The sequence below is a fragment of the Chelonia mydas genome, chromosome 4 (assembly GCF_015237465.2).
Source record: "Chelonia mydas isolate rCheMyd1 chromosome 4, rCheMyd1.pri.v2, whole genome shotgun sequence".
In the NCBI taxonomy this organism is placed as follows: Eukaryota; Metazoa; Chordata; order Testudines; family Cheloniidae; genus Chelonia; species Chelonia mydas.
In genome coordinates, this window is record NC_057852.1 from 73,826,977 (window position 1) to 73,848,912 (window position 21,936).

Genomic DNA, 21,936 nt, shown 5'->3' on the forward strand with positions numbered 1-21,936 from the left:
AATGTACAGTGTTAATAAACAATGTTATTGCTCCCTGAATGTTCTTGTTCTCTGAGCTCATCAAAGACATTGGTGAGTCTTAGTATTCACTGGTTATACATGAGAGCACAGACCTTGCTGCAGTAAAGCAGCTTTCTATTGTAGTGCATTATTTCAGTCCCTTCTTAAACAAAATTGTGTCTACGTTTTTAGGATTAGTCAGTTTGGAAAGTGAAACAACAGAAGCACTGGCCAGTGTGTGCTGTTAATTTTGGTGTACTGTTTACTGTTTGCTTTAGGAGATGCAAAGCTTGACAATGCTGTTGAAGCTAATTGAAAAATAGATGTCGAGACTTCCTTTTTGAAGCTGCTAAGCAAGAACAGCCGTGACTTCCAGCAAATATTAATCTGTCAGCATTCAGTCTGTCAGTTATTCTGTCTCAGAGAAAGCCACTAATTGAGGTTATCTCCATGCTGAAACTTTTCAAAGGCGACTTAAGGGCCTTGGATGCACAGTATTAAGCCATCAACTTCCAGGAGTGTAAGAGCACAGGTGACAATGCAGAGCAGTTCTGGATGGAAGTATACAATTTTCAAGGCAGTAGTGGTGAAGGGTGCTTTAAAGAATTAGCCCTGTTTGCACTTTCCCTACTCGCCATGCCTCTGAATAATGCTGATGTGGAATGATGATCATCTGAGAGAACACATGTGAAGTCCAAGCACCAGAACAGGATGGGTCACTGGACTCTGAGCAGTATATTGCATGTCCGCTATGGGTTACAAAGACTGGGGATTTGTTGTAAGGATTTTGTCCCACACTGTGATATGCTTCAGTGGTTCAACACAGAAATGTACCACATTGAGGCAACCAAGACCATGAAGGAGGGAAGAGAGTGAAGATGACCATTTTTTAATCATGTAAGTACATACACATTAAAAATTAAAATAATACATTTGTAACAATCTGGTATGCAGCAAAATTAAAATTACTAAAAAAAATGGAATTTGTGTAGACACTCCCACTCCTCGCCCTCTGAAATGAGCTGGGTTTGTTTTGAAAGGCAGTGCCACTTTTTTTTTCTTGTGAGGCTTGGCAACACTCTGCTGGAATAAGACCCCATGAGGGCAAGTAGTCAGATAGCTGCTTTGCAAAAGGCTATGTGCACTGTGTGGACTGGGAGAAGCTAAGCCACAGCACCAGAAAGCTGGATGTTGTCCCTAACTCTGAAGCATTTTGCAACAGGTTATGATATTGTTAATCCTTCAACAGAGAAGCTCTGGCAATGTTAATTACAGAAGGGAAAACTACTTTAAAAAAAAAAAACTTGTAATGTTTGATTTTAGCCAAACCGTTTTAGTTAAATTGTCTCAACTAGTACGATTCACCAACTCTTCTGTTGTTTAAATGTGATGATGGGGAAAGTCATTTATATTTTGCCATTCTCAATTTATATTTTTTGTAACAGTTTTTACAAAAAAATCTGTGTGCTTAAACAGTGTGGTTGGTTAATTAGCTGATAGGCTAGTGAAATGATTTCAGCAGAGAAGGGGGAAGAGCCTGTATGGATTCCAGCTGATGATTTCTACAAGTAAGAGAAAAGACTGTATTGTTGCAGTAGTTTTGGCTCAGCAGACGGTACAGATTTTCATGATTAAGACTGTAACTGAGACTCAGGGGAACGCAACCTGAGCTTTTGGGAATTCTGGATTACTTCTCACTGTTTCTGTGGGGACTGATGTGTTTAGATTAAATTTGTTTTCTTTATTAATGTATAACTGTAAAGATAATATATGTGGCTTATAAAGAAGCCATGTTATGTTGTAAAAAATTAAGATTTTTCTTTATCATAAGATTCCACAAAGTTGGTACTTAAGAATTCAGTTAATTCCTTTTGTTTTTTTAGAACTTGATGGTGGGGCAGCTGACCCTGTGCAGTCCTTGCTGAAGATCCTCAGTCACTGAATTCTGGGTCTCCATGTGCTTTTCTATGGGAGTTGAGGTCTTTTAGGCACTAGGAGAAGGACAATGAAGTCACCCGAAGGTTACACTTATACCTTGCATTCAGTGTCAATAGCTATAGACAGGGACAAATCTCTTTTTTCTAGGTCTTTTCTCCTGTAGGTGATACGCAGCTGCTGGATTTTCCGAGTGGAGGATATCTAGCAAACTTAGGTGCCAGAAACAGAGCTGTGTCTTAAAAAAAAAAAAAGAAAAAACCTTTTTTTTTTAAAAAGTCATTTTATAGCTTTAGATTCTTTTATTGGAGGAAGCAGGAGTTGAGCTGGTCTTTTTTTTTTTTTTTTTTTTTTTTTTATTATTATTATTAAGGTAGGCTTTTTCTTCCAAAGCTGTAGATAATTGTCTGGAGGAGAGGAGTCTGTGGGAGTTAAAGTACAAAGAAAGCAAATATAGCAGGTAATGAGGAGTGAGTATAATAATCCTGAGGCAAATTGATTACAGATCCCCCAGCATTGTCTATATTGCAGAATAATGGTATGTTTACAGCAGAATGATCCCTTCTGATAACACCCTCTGCTGCTTCCATTGTTCTGGCAATAAGATACAGACCCATGTTTGGGCCAGTATGTAGCTGTCCCACCACAGGAGAGGGCTATTAAAACACATTATAATAAACACAACCTGTCCCTCTCCCCCCCCCCCCCCCCCCGCCCCCAGTTCCCCAATGTGCAGGAGTGTACACATTATACCAAAACCTAGGAGCCTGCAGCATCCATTCAACTCTATAGGTAACCAGCTCATTGACTAGTGCAGAGATGGGTGGGTGTTTGTCATGGATCCATAGGATCTGTGCTACACTCCAGCTTTTAAACAGTCCCTTGGAGGAACCCCTTCACTGTGCCAGACCCCTAAAGGGTCCTAGTCTTCCATAATACCTGTGAGACTGAGCCTCTGGGTTTCAATAGTCCTGTTTCACACCATGAGATTTGCCCAGTGAGTCCAACTGAGAGAGACTCCTGCTCAGAGACTTTTTGCCCTGTTTCAGGGATCAGTACACCTCAGCAAGTATTTTGCAGTGATGCCAGGCAGCTTTTTCAAAACAGAATAGGGACTCTTAGTCAACTGTAAATGCATCAGGGCTTACTTAGATTAGCACAGAGAAGACATAGTGCATGCTGACCAAGCCAGGGCTCCCTTGACCCATGCTGCTGAAAGAAATATCTTGTTTTTCGTCTCTGTCTCTTTGTCAGTCCAAGGTGAGCCCCCTGTCTCTCCAAAGGCCAGCTCTCATTCTGCCCTCCTGTCACCTCTGTCCATTGGTGTTCCTCCTGCAAACCCATGCTGAGTTCGCATGCTGCTGGAGTTTCCAGTGGCAAGGTATCAGTTCTTCAGTCACTGGTGTTCTCAGTGTCATTCCACGTCCTCCATTGGTAAGGGTGGGTTTCAGCCAGTCCTTTAATGACTCGTTCATGCCACCCCGGATGGTTGTGACACAAACACCTCAAGCCGCCTGCTGTTCCCCAAGAACATCTTTTTAACCCTTTTGCCACCCACTGAGTAGCAATCGCTAGTCCCAGGCATATCATTCATAAAATTTCCACTTTGTCACAGGGTTATATGCCCTTTGGGATGGGTTGTGACCCCGGGGGCACTGGCAGGGAACAGACCCTGCCTTCTAGGGGGTAGTGTTGCTCAATTTTACTTGGTCTTGCATAAGCGATACAAGGGAGGGAGAAGTCTCCTTGAGTTTTCTGCCCCTAACTTGCGCACCTCTGCAGGGACAAAGAGTAATTTGGCCCTGTATTTAATCTACTTTTTCTATGGGCTGGTCTACATTATGGATTTTTGCTCTGGTGTAGCTGCACCAAAATCATTACACTGGTACAAACCCCTAGTGCAGCTGCATTGACTAGCAATGGTATGGTTTCAGCCTAGCTTCATAGCTGTTCCATGCAAGTCGATGGGCAAGGACACCTTTTTGGGATGAAGGGAAAGGGCAGTGGTCCATAGCAGGACCCCCTAAAAAGGCTAGTGGAGTAAACAGCTGCCTAGCACCACTGAAGTTATCAGGAGGAAGAGGAGAATAAATGCCAGTCTTCTACCAGAAAACATCATTAGGGAAATTAGGATCTAGGGAAACAAGGAAGTGGCTGGGGAAGAGACCTTGGCTCCTGGAAATAAACTAAAACTACTATGACCAATTCAGATATATAACCCATTAAATCTGAATAGCCTCCACCTGCATCCATCTATCCATCCCTCTCTAAATAAATTTAGAAAATCAATCTGGGAGGCTGGGATAAATGGTTCCAGTTTGGATTTCTTTCTAAATGGCAAGGAAACAATATTTATTTTCTCTTTCATCTTAAGGAGCAGCACATTTCTTATATTTTACAGTTCTAAAAGCTTTCAAGATCCATATCCTGGCTTTGATATTTTTACATAAGTCTCCCACTAACTTCAGTAAGAGTTTGTGTGAAACAATAGGAAATGGCTTCTGAAAATGTTGAAGTTCCTTTTGAGAAACAAGCTCATACAACAGCTTGTATCTATGGGTCTTAAAAATTTATCCTGTAGATTTCAGCCATAATTAGTCTTGACATTGTATATGACATTTTAAAGACTAACAGATTTATTTGGGCACAATCTTTCATGGGTAAAAAAAACCCACTTCTTCAGATACATGGAGTGAAAATTACAGATACAGGCATAAATATATATTGGCACATGACGAGAAAAGGGAGTTACCTTACAAGTGGAGAACCAATGCTGAAAGCCAATTTAGTCAGGGTGGATGTTGTCCATTCCCAGTAATTGATGAGGAGGTGTCAATACCAAAAGAGGGAAAATTGCTTTTGTCATGAGCCAGCCACTCCCAGTCCCTATTCAAGCCCAAATTCAGTGCCCCGTTGCCATGTACATTGGCCAAACCAAACAGTCTCTACGTAAAAGGACAAATGGACACAAATCAGACATCAGGAATGGTAACATACAAAAGCCAGTAGGAGAACTCTTCAATCTCCCTGGACGCTCAATAGCATATTTAAAAGTAGCCATTCTTCAACAAAAAAATTTCAGGAAACAGACTTCAAAGGGAAACTGCAGAGCTACAATTCATTTGCAAACTTAACACTATCAATTTGGACTTGAATAGGGACTGGGAGTGGCTGGCTCATTACAAAAGCAATTTTCCCTCTCATAGAATCATAGAATATCAGGGTTGGAAGGGACCTCAGGAGGTCATCTAGTCCAACCCCCTGCTCAAAGCAGGACCGATCCCCAACTAAATCATCCCAGTCAGGGCTTTGTCAAGCCTGACCTTAAAAACTTCTAGGGAAGGAGATTCCACCACCTCCCTAGGTAACACATTCCAGTGTTTCACCACCCTCTTAGTGAAAAAGTTTTTCCTAATATCCAACCTAAACCTCCCCCACTGCAACTTGAGACCATTACTCCTTGTTCTGTCATCTGCTACCACTGAGAACAGTCTAGAGCCATCCTCTTTAGAACCCCCTTTCAGGTAGTTGAAAGCAGCTATCAAATCCCCCCTCATTCTTCTCTTCTGAAGATTAAACATCCCCAGTTCCCTCAACCTCTCCTCATAAGTCATGTGTTCCAGTCCCCTAATCATTTTTGTTGCCCTCCGCTGGACTCTCTCCAATTTTTCCACATCCTTCTTGTAGTGTGGGGCCCAAAACTGGACACAGTACTCCAGATGAGGCCTCACCAATGTCGAATAGAGGGGAACGATCACATCTCTCGATCTACTGGCAGTGCCCCTACTTATACATCCCAAAATGCCATTGGCCTTCTTGGCAACAAGGGCACACTGTTGACTCATATCCAACTTCTCGTCCACTGTAACCCCTAGGTCCTTTTCTGCAGAACTGCTGCAGAGCCATTCGGTCCCTAGTCTGTAGCGGTGCATTGGATTCTTCCATCCTAAGTGCAGGACTCTGCACTTGTCCTTGTTGAACCTCATCAGATTTCTTTTGGCCCAATCCTCCAATTTGTCTAGGTCCCTCTGTATCCTATCCCTACCCTCCAGCGTATCTACCACTCCTCCCAGTTTAGTGTGATCTGCAAACTTGCTGAGGGTGCAATCCACACCATCCTCCAGATCATTTATGAAGATATTGAACAAAACCAGCCCCAGGACCGACCCGTGGGGCACTCCACTTGATACCGGCTGCCAACTAGACATGGAGCCATTGATCACTACCCGTTGAGCCCGACAATCTAGCCAGCTTTCTATCCACCTTATAATCCATTCATCCAGCCCATGCTTCTTTAACTTGCTGGCAAGAATACTGTGGGAGACCGTGTCAAAAGCTTTGCTAAAGTCAAGGAACAACACGTCCACTGCTTTCCCTTCATCCACAGAGCCAGTTATCTTGTCATAGAAGGCAATTAAATTAGTAAGGCATGACTTGCCCTTGGTGAATCCATGCTGACTGTTCCTGATCACTTTCCTCTCCTCTAAGTGCTTCAGAATTGATTCCTTGAGGACCTGCTCCATGATTTTTCCAGGGACTGAGGTGAGGCTGACTGGCCTGTAGTTCCCAGGATCCTCCTTCTTCCCTTTTTTAAAGATGGGCACTACATTAGCCTTTTTCCAGTCATCTGGGACCTCACCTGATCGCCATGAGTTTTCAAAGATAATGGCCAATGGCTCTGCAATCACATCCGCCAACTTCTTTAGCACTCTCGGATGCAACGCATCCAACCCCATGGACTCTCTTGGTATTGACACCTCTTCATCAATTATTTGGAGTGGGAGTAGGAGTCATGGACCAGGACCCCATTGTGCTAGGTACTGTACAAACAAAGAACAAAAAATTCCTGCCCCATAGAGCATACAATCTAAGACAAGAGGGAACAGATTTGTCTATATATATAGACAAGAGTAGAAGTTAAAATGAGACCGTATTGGTCAGCACAATAGGAGTAATTCATCATCATATAGTGTAAATAATCCATAATCTGGCAATTACATTACATGAAAAGATGAATGCTATAGTACTTTAAATTCAGCAGTAGTAATGCACACCCATGAATATAGTTTGTTACTTTGCAACGATTTGTGAGTAATTGCTGTAATCAGAGCTATCAATCAACCTCAGAAGTAAAACAAAGACAATCTGTTATTTTTGCCTTTCCCCCACAATCTGAATATTTCAACAACTCTGCTGGAAAACTGAGTAAGAATCTCCCTGAAAGAAAATAAGTTAAATAAGTTACCGATTTACATTATTATTGTACGTGGAGAGACAGAAGACTTTGAAGGGCATTTTATTCCTGTCTTCATTAACAACAATACTACTCATCAATAATTTGGTTTATATAATACCCTCCCCCGTCATCAAAGTTTGCAGAGTATTGAACACCATAAAATTCACAGAGCAGGTAACAAGTCATAAGGCCCACATTAATCACAGTTAAAAATATATTTGAAATTTATGAAACCTTTTTCTAGGTGTTTTCTAGATATGGGGAAACATGCCATGGGGAATTAAATTCCTCACCTTTAAGGGCCACAACAGCAAAGGAGACTGGATAGTCATCTGCCTTGGATGGTTTAGACACAACAAACCCTGCATCTTGGAAGAAGGTTAGACTAGATGACCCTTGCGGTCCCTTCTAATCCTATAATTCTGTGAAAGACATAACCATGTACCTGTTTAAAGCACTGGGGCACTAAGAAACAGGCAGTATTTGGACAAGATTCAAGGAAGTGGTGTCAAAAATACCCCAAATCTATGCTGTTTATGGCTTTTAAAAACCAATCAAGCAACCTCTCTCTTTGCAAACAGCCAATGTAATTTATCTACAGTAGAGCACCATGTTTGGGGTGTCTTATATAAAAAGGTGTGGGTGGGACATCACAGGATCATGATTGCTCAAGCCATTTGCAAAGCATGTTATGATATTCTAAGCAAACTACAAGTAGCTCAGCTGCTGAGCTGTAATCCTTGTGAAGTGGGAACTAAGGGAGCTTTCTGGTCAGGAGGCACATGCTTCAGTTGCCCATTTATCATAGGATAAATAAAGGTGCAATATGTGCCAATTGTGAATGAAAAAAGAACACTTTCATACCATATCTGACACATGGAGAGGACATAAATTTAACCTGACCCATACCTCCAGACAAATCGCTCCCAGCATCAGGGACAAAAAAAGAGTTTATTGATATCCTTGATGAGGATGAGTTCGCTCCAGTACATCCAGCTAGTAATTTAAGCATTCTACCCAGTAGAGCAGAAACTTGAAGTCCACAAATTCAATATTCTGATGATACTCTGCTTCATCTGTAGAAATAATCTTCTCGTAGTTTTACATATCAAAGGGAAGTAGGATACTAAGGTATGCTACATGTCTGATCCTTTGGTGCTGAAATACGTTTGTCCATTACCACAATGACTTCTGCTTCCCAGGTAATTTTGAAGAACTGGAATGCTGGTCCAGACACACAAGCGATACACAAAACACATAGAAACCTTCCTGGATGATAATATCCAAATACACCTGGAATAAATTGCCTTTCCCAAAAGGAAATTTGGTGATGGGTAGTAATTGGCAAGCACTATGATGTCAAAAAGAGCTGCTTTGGGGGAGGGAAGGGGTGAATCTCTGCCTATTTAAAGATGGTCAGCTTCCTCTTAATGAACGAGGTATTGATAATGCTTGTACAAATTGATTGTGCAGCCATTTGTATATTCTGCCTTGATGGATAAGGGTCAGAACTGCAGATGATGTTCCTTAAAGAACTCAGAAGACTATGGACACACTCATCTGATACCACATGGAATTCAACCAGGTAGACACTATCAGGGGGTGCCTATAGCTCTCACATCAAATGGCCCAGACAATTTACAGTGACTCACATTTTAAAAAATTAGCTTTAAAAACTCACTACACGGTGGTATCTGAAATATTGCAATTCTCCTACACTTGGTACAGGAAATAACTATGGTAGCAAGGTAGCATGACATTCTAATGACAAGCATTGAATCCAAATGTGTAAGGGATCTGGTTAACTTGCATTCCTAACCCTTGTGTATTTTCTGTGAGAATTAATCTAAGATGAACAAAAACAAAACATGATAAGCTGTCATGAAAAGTGTGTTCAGATGGCTGCATTTTTTTTCCAGCATTGATTTTGTGTTAGAGAAGGCCTTTGATATTACACAGCAGTTTTGCTCTTTTATGATTGGATAAGTATATGCCACAGTGTGCTTTTATAATTAGAACAGGAGTTCTCGTTGACTTTCAAAAAGGTTTCTTAATAATACTTGTGTGCTTGGATACAGTATGTGCACAAAATACCTAGACCAAATTCAAGTAAATTATGTAGGCTGTGTTATACACTGTACAAGCTTTGAATAAAAGATTGTATATGTGTATTTCTCCATGTTTCAGCAACCATGGTTTGGCTGCTGGCTCTGCTGTCAAAAGATTTTAGGGCCAAAGCCAGCAGAAAATATCCTCAGTGTTACATGTTGATTATGCCCTGCAAAGATGTAGAAGCTAGTTAATTAGCAAATCAGCCTACCCAAGAGAGAGACTGGGCTGCTGGGAAGGGAAAGTGTCTCTTCACTAGTTCCTTCACCTCTGTGCTTGGAAGCAGCAGAGCACATATGTGCTCTTTCTTCTTCACTCTGCCAATCCCTGTGCTGGTTTTGGATTTTTCATTCCCATTGGAAGTTCCGACATCTTTGTTCTCTATATTCCCCCACCAATAGTGATTAAAGGCTTAGATCACTGTGCTACTTACCTGGGAATAGAGGAGAGATCGGATCTCCTGTCTCTTTCTGAGGTTCCATTGCTGGTAAATCTGCTGCAGCTGCAGACTGAATTCTTGCTGATGTCTGTGGGCTCTTTGAGAAGAGACCTGGTGTGGGTACTCCCTCCACATTGCTCACTCATCAGTTTACAGGGCTAAGGGTTTGACTGTTGGACCTGCACAACCTTCTTTAGATGAAAAATTAAGGACTGACAATGGAATACTCTTAGATTTTCAAAGCTTTGTGCGTCTAGTAATATATACATTTCAGTGCTAGTTTTCAATGTTTGAAAATCAGTTGTTTTTCCAAAAATCAAAAAATTTATTCCACAAATAAATAATTTTAAAAAAATCTTAAATTTTTTAAGACCAAACATGGTCCCTGCCCCGCCCCCCTCAAACAAACAAAAAATTAGTTATATGCAGGATTGTTTTCATTTTTAGAGAGCTTCAACTAAAAGTTATGCTCAACTCTGTTTTTAAAAAAATATCAGTCTGGAAAAGTTACCTTACAATGAGAATTTAAAATACTTAGTCTATTTAGCTTATCAAAGAGAAGTCTGAGATGAATTTTAAGCTCCTAATATTAGTGGACTATTTATTGATCAGACAAAGTCATAACAAGATTCAGTGGCTGGATGTACATTTTTATAATATAAAATAAGATGCACATTTTTAACAGTTTGGATAATTAACTGTTGGAACAGATTACCAATGGATGTAGTAAATTCGCCATAAGTCTAAGTCTTTAAAGCAAGATTAGATGGATGTATTAAAGCTCTACCACTACTTATTGATCTAATTACAGGCCTTATGTCACACTAGATGACCATTTTCCATTGAGTTCTCCCCACCACCACAAAACAACAACGTGTTGATGGTGCAAACCTGACATGAAACATAAGAGCTTCACCACGCTCCTGAAAACTAAAGGCCAAGATTCACTAACACCTAATGAGGTGTAACTAGGGTTCTGGGGGAGGGGAGTGGCACACTGAGATTGCTCAATTAGGGCAAACTGCAAAGAATGGGGCAGACGATCCCCCAAACTGGTGGTTATTCTAATACTTAGATTCACCAAAAGCCAGCAACAAAAAGAGCTTGTATAATACCTTATTGGTTACCCAGAAGTCCAAAACACAATTCCCTTAAAGCAACCCAGCCTTGGGCTTCCACCCAGACAGCCAAGTCTAATATGATGAGGTTATTGAAAATCTTGTTCATCATTTTAAAAGTTCTACCAATCCCAAAGGATCAGACACATTACCCACCAAGTTAATGAATATTTCAGATCTTTCCCAAATACACATTTATAGCCAATTCTTATTAACTAAACTAAAATTTATTTAAAAAGAAGAGAGAGCATTGGTTAAAAGATCACTATACATGCAACATGAATAGAGTTCTTAGGTCCATTTCATAGTATAGATGATGAGCTATAGAGTTGCAAATAGTTTTTAGAATTAGTCCATAGGTTTAGTCCAATGTTCCATATCAGGGTGATCCGGACTGGAGACTTTTAGTCTTTCAGCTTACACTTCCCCTGATGAAGCTTAAGCAGATCTGAGATGGGAAAGGATCAGATCCCAAAAGCCCTTTATATATTTTCTGGGCAGCCTTTTGACAGCATGCACTTCTCAGGTGAACAGTAGTGTCTTTGAAGCAACCTCCTATTTCCTAAACATCACTGGTAAATAGTTACATGGATTAACATAAGGCAATTTCTTATCTCTGCCATTCACAGGTAAGAGAAATTAAGACAGTGATATCACTACATTCACAGTTCAATTAAATGTTAATATCCTCTTTTGATCTCTGTATTAACAGAATACAGTGATAGGAACTGTTTGGTTACCTCTAACAATATATATGTAAACACACCCAAACACAAACATCATTTATTAATATGTCTCTGAGGGTTGAATCTGGATCAGTTAGTCTGCTAGTTGTGTAACCTTTTCTGGCCCTGTGTCACGTGAGGTTTGTTGGTTCACTCAGTCATGGCATTTTGGGGTTCAGTACCAAATTTAAATGTTACTCTTTCTCCAGTAAAATGGGATGCACAGTCCACAATGAACAGGTATTGGATCTGAAAGATTACTGACAGCTTAAGGAATAGGTTTGCATTTAAGAAGAAAATTTTCTTAATTTGACAGTAAGCAAACAACACTATGAATAGAGAATTACTGTCCACTACACATAGTCCCACCCACTAAAAGGAAATCCTGGGAGTAAAGGAAGATCCAACTTTGCTCTGTGTCCAGGCTGTTTTTAACTTGTATACTAAATTTGTCTCTTTTCCCTTGCACGTGATTTAAACTGTAAGTCAGGAAGTGGTTGAGAATGGATACAAGAGAGTGCATTTAAGGATACATGGAGAGCTGCTCTGAGAGGGGAGTCTTTTCTTTTTTTCTGGTTGGAAAGATCTTAGCACATTAGAGCACTACTGTAAATTAATCATCATAAAAAAAGAGTGGCTTTAGTGGCATTAAGATGTCTTCCAACTCTTCAGTAAAACAAGCTTTAATCCTGCCTCAGTGTGGGGTTAGGAGTGAGGTGAACTAGATGACCTCTCAGGATCCCTCCTAGTCTACATTTGTATGATTCTGTGACAAGGCTGTGGAGCTCTTCTAGGATATCACTCCTTCCCCTCATCTACTATGCAGACACATGCACATATTTTATACACGGTCTCTGTGATTGCAAGTCTTGCCTGGGTTTAGACCACTCATACAATACTGAAGTTCAGTCTCTTTATTGTGAAAGTACAATTTACAAATGTAGAATTATTTGTTTACCGAATTGCACTCAAAAACAAAACAATGTAAATCTTTAGAGCCTACAAGTTGAAGTGTTAAGGGGCATATGAACGTTGAGCATATCTGGCACGTAAATTCCTTGAAACTCTGGCTACAACAGTGTAATACGAATGCCTGTTCACTTTCAGGTGGTAGTGCTGTCAGCTTATAAACAATATCTCCCATAAATGTAAACAAACTTGTTGGTTTTAGCAATTGGATGGACAAGAAATAAGACTGAGTGAATTTGAAGGAGGTGAACTGAAAAATACTATTTATTTTGTTGTTCGTTTTTTACAGTGCAAATGTTTGTAATAAAAATATAAAGCAAGCTCTGTACACTTTCTATTGTGTTGTAATTGAAATCAATATTTGAAAATGTAGAAAAAACATCCAAAATATTTATAATAAATTTAAATTTTGGTATTCTATTATTAATTGTGATATTAATCACAACTATTTAACTAGATTAAAAATTTATTTTGCATTAATTGCATGCATTAACTGGGATCAATTGACAGCCCTAATTCCACAACCTCCCTTGGAGGCCTATTCCAGGGCATAACTATATTTATAAAGTTTTTCCTAATATCTAACCTAACTCTTCCTTGTTGCAGATTAAGCCTATTACTTGTCCTGCCTTCAGTGGACATGGAGACAAATTGATCAGCATCCTTTTTATGACAGCCCTTAACATATCTGAAGACTTATCAGTCCCCCCGCCCCCAACTTCTTTATTCAAGACTAAACATGCCCAGTTCTTTTAACCTTTCCTCATAAGTCAGGTTTTCTAAACTTTTTATTGTTTTTGTTGTTCTCTTCTGGATGCTCTCCAGTTTGTCCACATTTTTCCTATAGTGTAGCCCCCAGAATTGGGCATAGTTCTCCAGGTAAGGCCTCACCAGGGCTGAGTTGAGTTTTAGTTTTGCAATCTGTATCCTAACACAGAGAATTTTTTGATCAGAATCCCACAAATTGGGATTTAGTGAGGTGATAGTATTTTAGATAACTTGTTTGTTTTGGACAAAGTGCTACATGTGATTTCTCAATAAGGTACCGGCGTAATATCGCTGAAAATGCTATAATTGAAACATTGAACAAGTTCCATGGTACATCTGCAAATTGTTTAAATGAAAAAAGCCTCATAGTTTGTGACCCATTAGTAAGCACTTTTTAAGTCACTTTTTGTCTATACTGGCAATTAACAGAACTGCAACTTTCTTGCTCGGGGGCGTGAAAAAACACCCCCCTGAGCATAGCAAGATGCAGTGCTGTAAAGCGCCAATGTAAACAGTACCCCGGCACTGGGAGCCACACCCCTCATTGAGGTGTGCCGTGACCACACAAGGCACATTGAAGCGCTGCTGGGGCAGCGCTTTAGCATTGCCAGTGTAGACTAGCCCTTAGTCACTTAATAGCATAGAGGCCATAGGCGCCCCTCAATCACACAGCAAAGACAAAAATGGATTGGTGCAAGAGTATCTGGGAAGATCACATTGAAGAAAAACATAGTCCTGTCACATGGTATCACACAAAGTCATAGCACAGATGCAGGAATTGCCATGTCAGATTGGACTAGTGGGTACATTTAGTGTGATACCCTGTGTCTGAAAGTGGTGAATATCAGATGTCTCAGAAAATGGTGCAAAAAATCCTGCCAAGGAAAATTGTAGAAAGTTCCCCTATTGGTAGCCTTATCTATCTAATCCCTGTCAGCTAGTGGCTAGCTTAAGCAGTAAAGCATGAGGGTTTAAACCCCTTAGACTAGATTTAAAAAAAAATGTAACTGTGGAGGTTCTTTTCATGTGTTCTGTAAATCAGTATTTCCTTTTGTCTGTTTTAAACTGGTTTAAATTGTTTTAAACCAAGTGTTTTGCCTGTATTGGCTCTCCCCATGTTCTCGTAAACTTGTGACATATCTGCTTTAATTCCCTACCCAAGTTAATGAGAACCAAATCCAATGGAGCAGCCTGTGCAACTGAAATCATGCAGTGTATACTGATTCCAATAGCTCCAGACACTCACAAGGTACAGCGATCTTCTTCACCCATGGGGCTGAATGACAGCAGACAGCCAGGGGCCTGCCAGTGCAAACAGCAGTGTGCACCAGACTCATTCCCTATCAGCAGGTCTACAAGTATGACACCTGCCTCCATTGCTTAATCGCAAGCCATCTGCAATATTACCATTGTTTCTACTGCCTTTTCTAGCCAAGCCCCTTGCCCTAGTTATGTAGGTGTCAGGTGTGCCTGGCAGGATATGTCATAAGATACTAGCTAGCTTCTTGTAGACTTTCTGCTCTATTTCAGACACATGTACGATTAAGAAAACCAAAGGTACAATATGGTTCATAGATATATTTGGTGAAGAAACAGGACCAGATTCAGAGGTGATGATTGAAGAGGTGCTAGTCACACTTCAGTAAGTAGATGTATGAGGGTGTACTACTTTAATCCTTATGTCTACTTCGCAATTCACAACAGGTATTTGATTAAGTGACTATTTATGCTGCTACTATTAAGATATTCATTAAGGAACTAGCTGAAGCAATCTCAGAACCATTAGCAATTGTCTTTGAGAACTAACAGAGCACAGTGAGGTCCCAGAGGACTGGAGAAGGGCAAATATAGCACCTATCTTTAAAGAAGGAGAACAAAGACGACTCAGGGAATTATAGACTGGTCAGCCTAACTCTGATAGCTTGAAAGATACTGTTAAATAATTTGTTCCAATCAGCTTGTAAGCACTTAGAGAATAAATGAATTATAAGGAATAGCCTGCCTGGATTTCCCAAAATCATGCCAAACCAAGCTAATTTCCTTCTTTGACAGAATGATTGGCCTACTGGATGAGGGAAAGCAGTAGTTGTGAGGTCCTCAAAACAAAACAAAAAACCAAAAATCCTATTTTTACATAGCTGTGTACTCTGTGAAGAACAGTCTTTCCTTCTCATACAATTTGCAGTTATAAATAATGATCTGGAATTCCATCACTGATAACACTGTTGAAAGAATATTTTTCTTTAGCATTCTGTATGCACTGATATCTAAACCTCTCACTGCTCTTGTGATGAGCGGACTTTGTATGGAATGTTATCACACTGAGCTGCGTCTGGTAAGCAAAATAGTATCTGGCTCATTAATGTCTATTTTTCCAACCACATAATATATATTTGAAAAATGTGAGAGTTAAACACTCTAGCACTTATGTAATAAAGCGACTTGCTCTAAACTATATTTTCTTTTATAATAAAAAACCTAATCAACAAATTTCACAAAAGTTTATGCTCAAATAAATTTGTTAGTCTCTAAGGTGCCACAAGTACTCCTTTTCTTTTCACAAAAGGTAGTTACTCAACATTTATTTGGCTTTAAAGAAAACGTGAGACAAACTTTCTGCCTTTACAGTTGTGCTGTCAGGATGCTGTGTTGTAGTAGGCTAGTGATCAATCAGTCAGTCAGCCAGTGAAGAGGCTTTGAGAAGGACATTTCAATTAAAGGATGGAATGCAGGTCCATGAAATGGGCCCACTGTTCATTGCCATTCTGACTAATACATATAGCACTGAACATATACAATCCATTTAAATGTGCACTTGTTTAGAACATGATATGCAGTCTATAAAACAGCTATACTGGTGTGCAGTCATTCAGGAGACATTTTTTTCAAATGGTTAATACTGGAAAAAAAGGAAATTAGGTTGGTTTGGCATGATATGTTCTTGACAAATCCATACTGGCTATTCCCTATGACCCTATTATCCTCTAGGTGCTTACAAGTTGATTGTTTAATAATTTGGTCCAAAATCTTTCCACGTATCGAAGTTAGTCTGACTGATCTATTACTGCAAGGGTCCTCTTTGTTTTCCAGTCCTCTGGGACCTCACCCATCCTCCCTGAGTTCTCAAAGGTAATTGCTAATCATTCCAAGGTTGCTTCAACTAGTTTAAGTACCCTAGCTGAATTTCATCAGGCCCTGTCGACTTGTTATGCAGGGAAAAATATATAAATGGAGCATTGTTGTGACATTTATTTCTTTTTTCATATTAAACTTCTTGCTGTTAGGGTGGTCACAGAGTGCGCATAAGATTATTGTATGTCACAGATAGAATATTTTAACCATGGGCAGCCTTAGGTGTAGGTTGCATTATTTTTAGTGCATTCAGTAGGGGGGGTTGTCTTAAAGGAGGCTCTGTAAGTGTGCCTATAAGGAGTGAAAAAGTGAGTGGTGTTGAAAAGGAAGAAGTGAACAATAGCAATGTATGGAAGGGTGAATACAAAGATAACCCCCCAAAAGCATTATAATACTACTGTTGAGCTAGATCTTGTTCCCACTGACATCAGCCACAAGGATGGAGTCCTTAATTCTTAAATATGATCTCTACTCAAATGCTGCCTTTGAATTTTAATTATGTCTTATAAGTCAATTTCTGAGCTCAGGTACTTACCGCTGAAACATCATTGAAATCCAGTTAATAGGGTTCTATAGGTGCAAGTCGCATGGTAACAGAATTATTCCTCACACTTCCTGAATGTAAGATAATATTTTAGTAGCAAATCTAACAAGTAGCCACACCACAACATAAACAGTTGTGATTATTCCTCCTCATCCCAACCATTCTGCAATAATTAATAATAAATAATCTTAACTAGTTAAGCAAATAGGTGTCGCATTAAATTATTACAGTGTGCTGGATACTGAGTTTTTCAGCCATGCAGATAAGCTGATGATCGTTTAGCTATTCTTTGCAGCTCCTTTGGAACTTGGTCTGGCAAATCAGGTATGCTCAGTTACTATGGTGATGAGAGTCCTACAAATAAGTGGATAAACAAAAAGGTTACACATAGACCACACAGATATAAGGGAAATTTCATTCCTACAGAGGTTTGATGATCTGTTGGTGAATTCCTATCAAAGCCAGGTAATGGCACCACTTTTTTTCTTAAATCTGCTCTTCTTGTATTTTGTCCAATCAATTTTATTACTCTTTCCCTTTATTTCTGTTTTAGGGGCTTTTGTGACCAAACTATCTAATTTAATTAGTGATTCCCTCCTTCATTAATGGCAAGTATTAATTTTGACTGGACTTTCTCTGCTGACTGGCTGCCCTCTTAGTCTCCTCACATCAGCCTCCTACTCTCCCTTTTTAACAAGACCCTGTTTTCCCCCTCACCTTCCTCCTAGCGGTATCTCATCTTCCTACCCTTGTTTTTTATACTCACCTTATTGTTTCCTCACCAAATTTAGCCCCAGTTTTTTTAATTGTCCCCTGAACAGGACAATTGCAGGCTATCATCACGTTGTTTACTCTGTGCACTATGCGTCTGTCTTCTGTTTAGACTCTACGTTCTTTGGGTCAGGGACTTTCTATTACTCCGTGTTTGTTCAGGACCAAGGCGATCTTCGTTGGTCTCTAGCACTACCATAACACACACAATTATTCTCATTATTAATATCAACAAAGTATAGACAGGGCCTGCTCTTGCATGCCTTACCCAGGTAATACTCTCATTTAGAGCTGGATTCTGATACGCTCACTCCAGTTCAGTAGCAACGTATTTCCTGAATACTGAGGTTGACTTCAGTGGAACTACACATAGAGTAAGAAGCTATTCAACATGAGTCAGGGTATCAGAATCTGGCCCTTAGTTTAAACAACATCTGTATAAAGAGGTGGGGATTTGGGCCCACAACATGTTAAAGAAAAGTCTGGAAAAAGGAAAGTATCTGCAAAATGGGAGAAACTGTGTTCTATTTCTATACAGGTCTGAATGACTGCAGGAAGAGACTTAAAATACTATTGAGTATGTTGTATTTTGGGGAAGAATTTTTCCTATATACAAAAGTTACACTGTGGATGAGCCTGACTTCCATAACTATCCAAAAATAGAAACATAAGGATTACCTATGGGATCAGAAGCAACATCCATCTAGTCCAGTATTCTGTCTCTCATAGGGGCCAGCGGAAAGTATCAGAACTCCATGGTAGACAGATGTGGGATAATCCCTCCCCAATACACACACACACACACACATCCCTCATCCTGATCTGTTATAGTTAGAGAAGGGATTAAGCCCTGAAGTACAAGGTTTAATATCTCTTAAAATAAAAACGAAACTAATGTATAATATCTGAACATGCAACTAGGTATCAGTGACAGCTGGTCACAGAATGGGGGTATTTTTCCAAGGACAAGTTCTACTCTTCGGCAAAATATTTGGCCCAAAACAGGTTTGTAGTTTGTGTGTTGTTTTTTTTTTAATGAAATATCAAAATTTTCCATGGAAAGCAGAAAAAATCTCAAAAAATTGTTCTGACAAAAAAGAATTTTCCATTGAAAAACAGTTTTAATGAAAGGTTTCAGAGTAACAGCCGTGTTAGTCTGTATTCGCAAAAAGAAAAGGAGGACTTGTGGCACCTTAGAGACTAACCAATTTATTTGAGCATGAGCTTTCGTGAGCTACAGCTCACTTCATCGGATGCATACTGTGGAAATCGCAGAAGACATTATATACACAGACACCATGAAACAATACCTCCTCCCACCCCACTCTCCTGCTGGTAATAGCTTATCTAAAGTGATCATCAAGTTGGGCCATTTCCAGCACAAATCCAGGTTTTCTCACCCTCCGCCCTCCCACAAACAAACTCACTCTCTTGCTGGTAATAGCCCATCCAAAGTGACCACTGTCTTCACAATGCGTATGATAATCAAGGTGGGCCATTTCCTGCAGAAATCCAGGTTCTCTCACCCCCCTCCAAAAACCACACACACAAACTCACTCTCCTGCTGGTAATAGCCTATCCAAAGTGACCACTCCCCCTACAATGTGCATGATAATCAAGGTGGGCCATTTCCAGCACAAATCCAGGTTTTCTCACCCCCCGACCCCCATACACACACAAACTCACTCTCCTGCTGGCAATAGCTCATCCAAACTGACCACTCTCCCCACACTGGGCATGACAATCAAGGTGGGCCACTTCCAGCATAAATCCAAGTTTAACCAGAACGTCTGGGGCGGGGGAGGAAAAAACAAGGGGAAATAGGCTACCTTGCATAATGACTTAGCCACTCCCAGTCTCTATTTAAGCCTAAATTAATAGTATCCAATTTGCAAATGAATTCCAATTCAGCAGTTTCTCGCTGGACTCTGGATTTGAAGTTTTTTTGTTGTAAGATAGCGACCTTCATGTCTCTGATTGCGTGACCAGAGAGATTGAAGTGTTCTCCGACTGGTTTATGAATGTTATAATTCTTGACATCTGATTTGTGTCCATTTATTCTTTTACGTAGAGACTGTCCAGTTTGACCAATGTACATGGCAGAGGGGCATTGCTGGCACATGATGGCATAGATCACATTGGTGGATGTGCAGGTGAACGAGCCTCTGATAGTGTGGCTGATGTTATTAGGCCCTGTGATGGTGTCCCCTGAATAGATATGTGGGCACAGTTGGCAACGGGCTTTGTTGCAAGGATAGGTTCCTGGGTTAGTGGTTCTGTTGTGTGGTATGTGGTTGTTGGTGAGTATTCGCTTCAGGTTGGGGGGTTGTCTGTAGGCAAGGACTGGCCTGTCTCCCAAGATTTGTGAGAGTGTTGGGTCATCCTTCAGGATAGGTTGTAGATCCTTAATAATGCGTTGGAGGTGTTTTAGTTGGGGGCTGAAGGTGACAGCTAGTGGCATTCTGTTATTTTCTTTGTTAGGCCTATCCTGTAGTAGGTGACTTCTGGGAACTCTTCTGGCTCTATCAATCTGTTTCTTCACTTCCGCAGGTGGGTATTGTAGTTGTAAGAATGCTTGATAGAGATCTTGTAGGTGTTTGTCTCTGTCTGAGGGATTGGAGCAAATGCGGTTGTATCGCAGAGCTTGGGTGTAGACGATGGATCGTGTGTGTGGTCAGGGTGAAAGCTGGAGGCATGTAGGTAGGAATAACGGTCAGTAGGTTTCCGGTAAAGGGTGGTGTTTATGTGACCATTGTTTATTAGCACTGTAGTGTCCAGGAAGTGGATCTCTTGTGTGGACTGGACCAGGCTGAGGTTGATGGTGGGATGGAAATTGTTGAAATCATGGTGGAATTCCTCAAGGGCTTCTTTTCCATGGGTCCAGATGATGAAGATGTCATCAATATAGCGCACCCCTCCAACGCATTATTAAGGATCTACAACCTATCCTGAAGGATGACCCAACACTCTCACAAATCTTGGGAGACAGGCCAGTCCTTGCCTACAGACAACCCCCCAACCTGAAGCGAATGCTCACCAACAACCACATACCACACAACAGAACCACTAACCCAGGAACCTATCCTTGCAACAAAGCCCATTGCCAACTGTGCCCACATATCTATTCAGGGGACACCATCACAGGGCCTAATAACATCAGCCACACTATCAGAGGCTCATTCACCTGCACATCCACCAATGTGATCTATGCCATCATGTGCCAGCAATGCCCCTCTGCCATGTACATTGGTCAAACTGGACAGTCTCTACGTAAAAGAATAAATGGACACAAATCAGATGTCAAGAATTATAACATTCATAAACCAGTCGGAGAACACTTCAATCTCTCTGGTCACGCAATCAGAGACATGAAGGTCGCTATCTTACAACAAAAAAACTTCAAATCCAGAGTCCAGCGAGAAACTGCTGAATTGGAATTCATTTGCAAATTGGATACTATTAATTTAGGCTTAAATAGAGACTGGGAGTGGCTAAGTCATTATGCAAGGTAGCCTATTTCCCCTTGTTTTTTCCTCCCCCGCCCCAGACGTTCTGGTTAAACTTGGATTTATGCTGGAAGTGGCCCACCTTGATTGTCATGCCCAGTGTGGGGAGAGTGGTCAGTTTGGATGAGCTATTGCCAGCAGGAGAGTGAGTTTGTGTGTGTATGGGGGTCGGGGGGTGAGAAAACCTGGATTTGTGCTGGAAATGGCCCACCTTGATTATCATGCACATTGTAGGGGGAGTGGTCACTTTGGATAGGCTATTACCAGCAGGAGAGTGAGTTTGTGTGTGTGGTTTTTGGAGGGGGGTGAGGGGGTGAGAGAACCTGGATTTCTGCAGGAAATGGCCCACCTTGATTATCATACGCATTGTGAAGACAGTGGTCACTTTGGATGGGCTATTACCAGCAAGAGAGTGAGTTTGTTTGTGGGAGGGCGGAGGGTGAGAAAACCTGGATTTGTGCTGGAAATGGCCCAACTTGATGATCACTTTAGATAAGCTATTACCAGCAGGAAAGTGGGGTGGGAGGAGGTATTGTTTCATGGTGTCTGTGTATATAATGTCTTCTGCGATTTCCACAGTATGCATCCGATGAAGTGAGCTGTAGCTCACGAAAGCTCATGCTCAAATAAATTGGTTAGTCTCTAAGGTGCCACAAGTCCTCCTTTAGTTTTAATGAAATTTCT

General features: G+C 40.6%; 1 long non-coding RNA gene across 1 annotated transcript; it reads left to right on the forward strand.

Annotated features, from left to right (window-relative positions):
* The first annotated feature begins 307 nt into the window (after window positions 1-307).
* Window positions 308-2,412, forward strand: LOC122465567. Its single transcript, XR_006290497.1, has 2 exons — window positions 308-897; window positions 1,884-2,412. It is a non-coding gene; the product is annotated as an uncharacterized LOC122465567 (long non-coding RNA).
* Window positions 2,413-21,936: the final 19,524 nt, after the last annotated feature.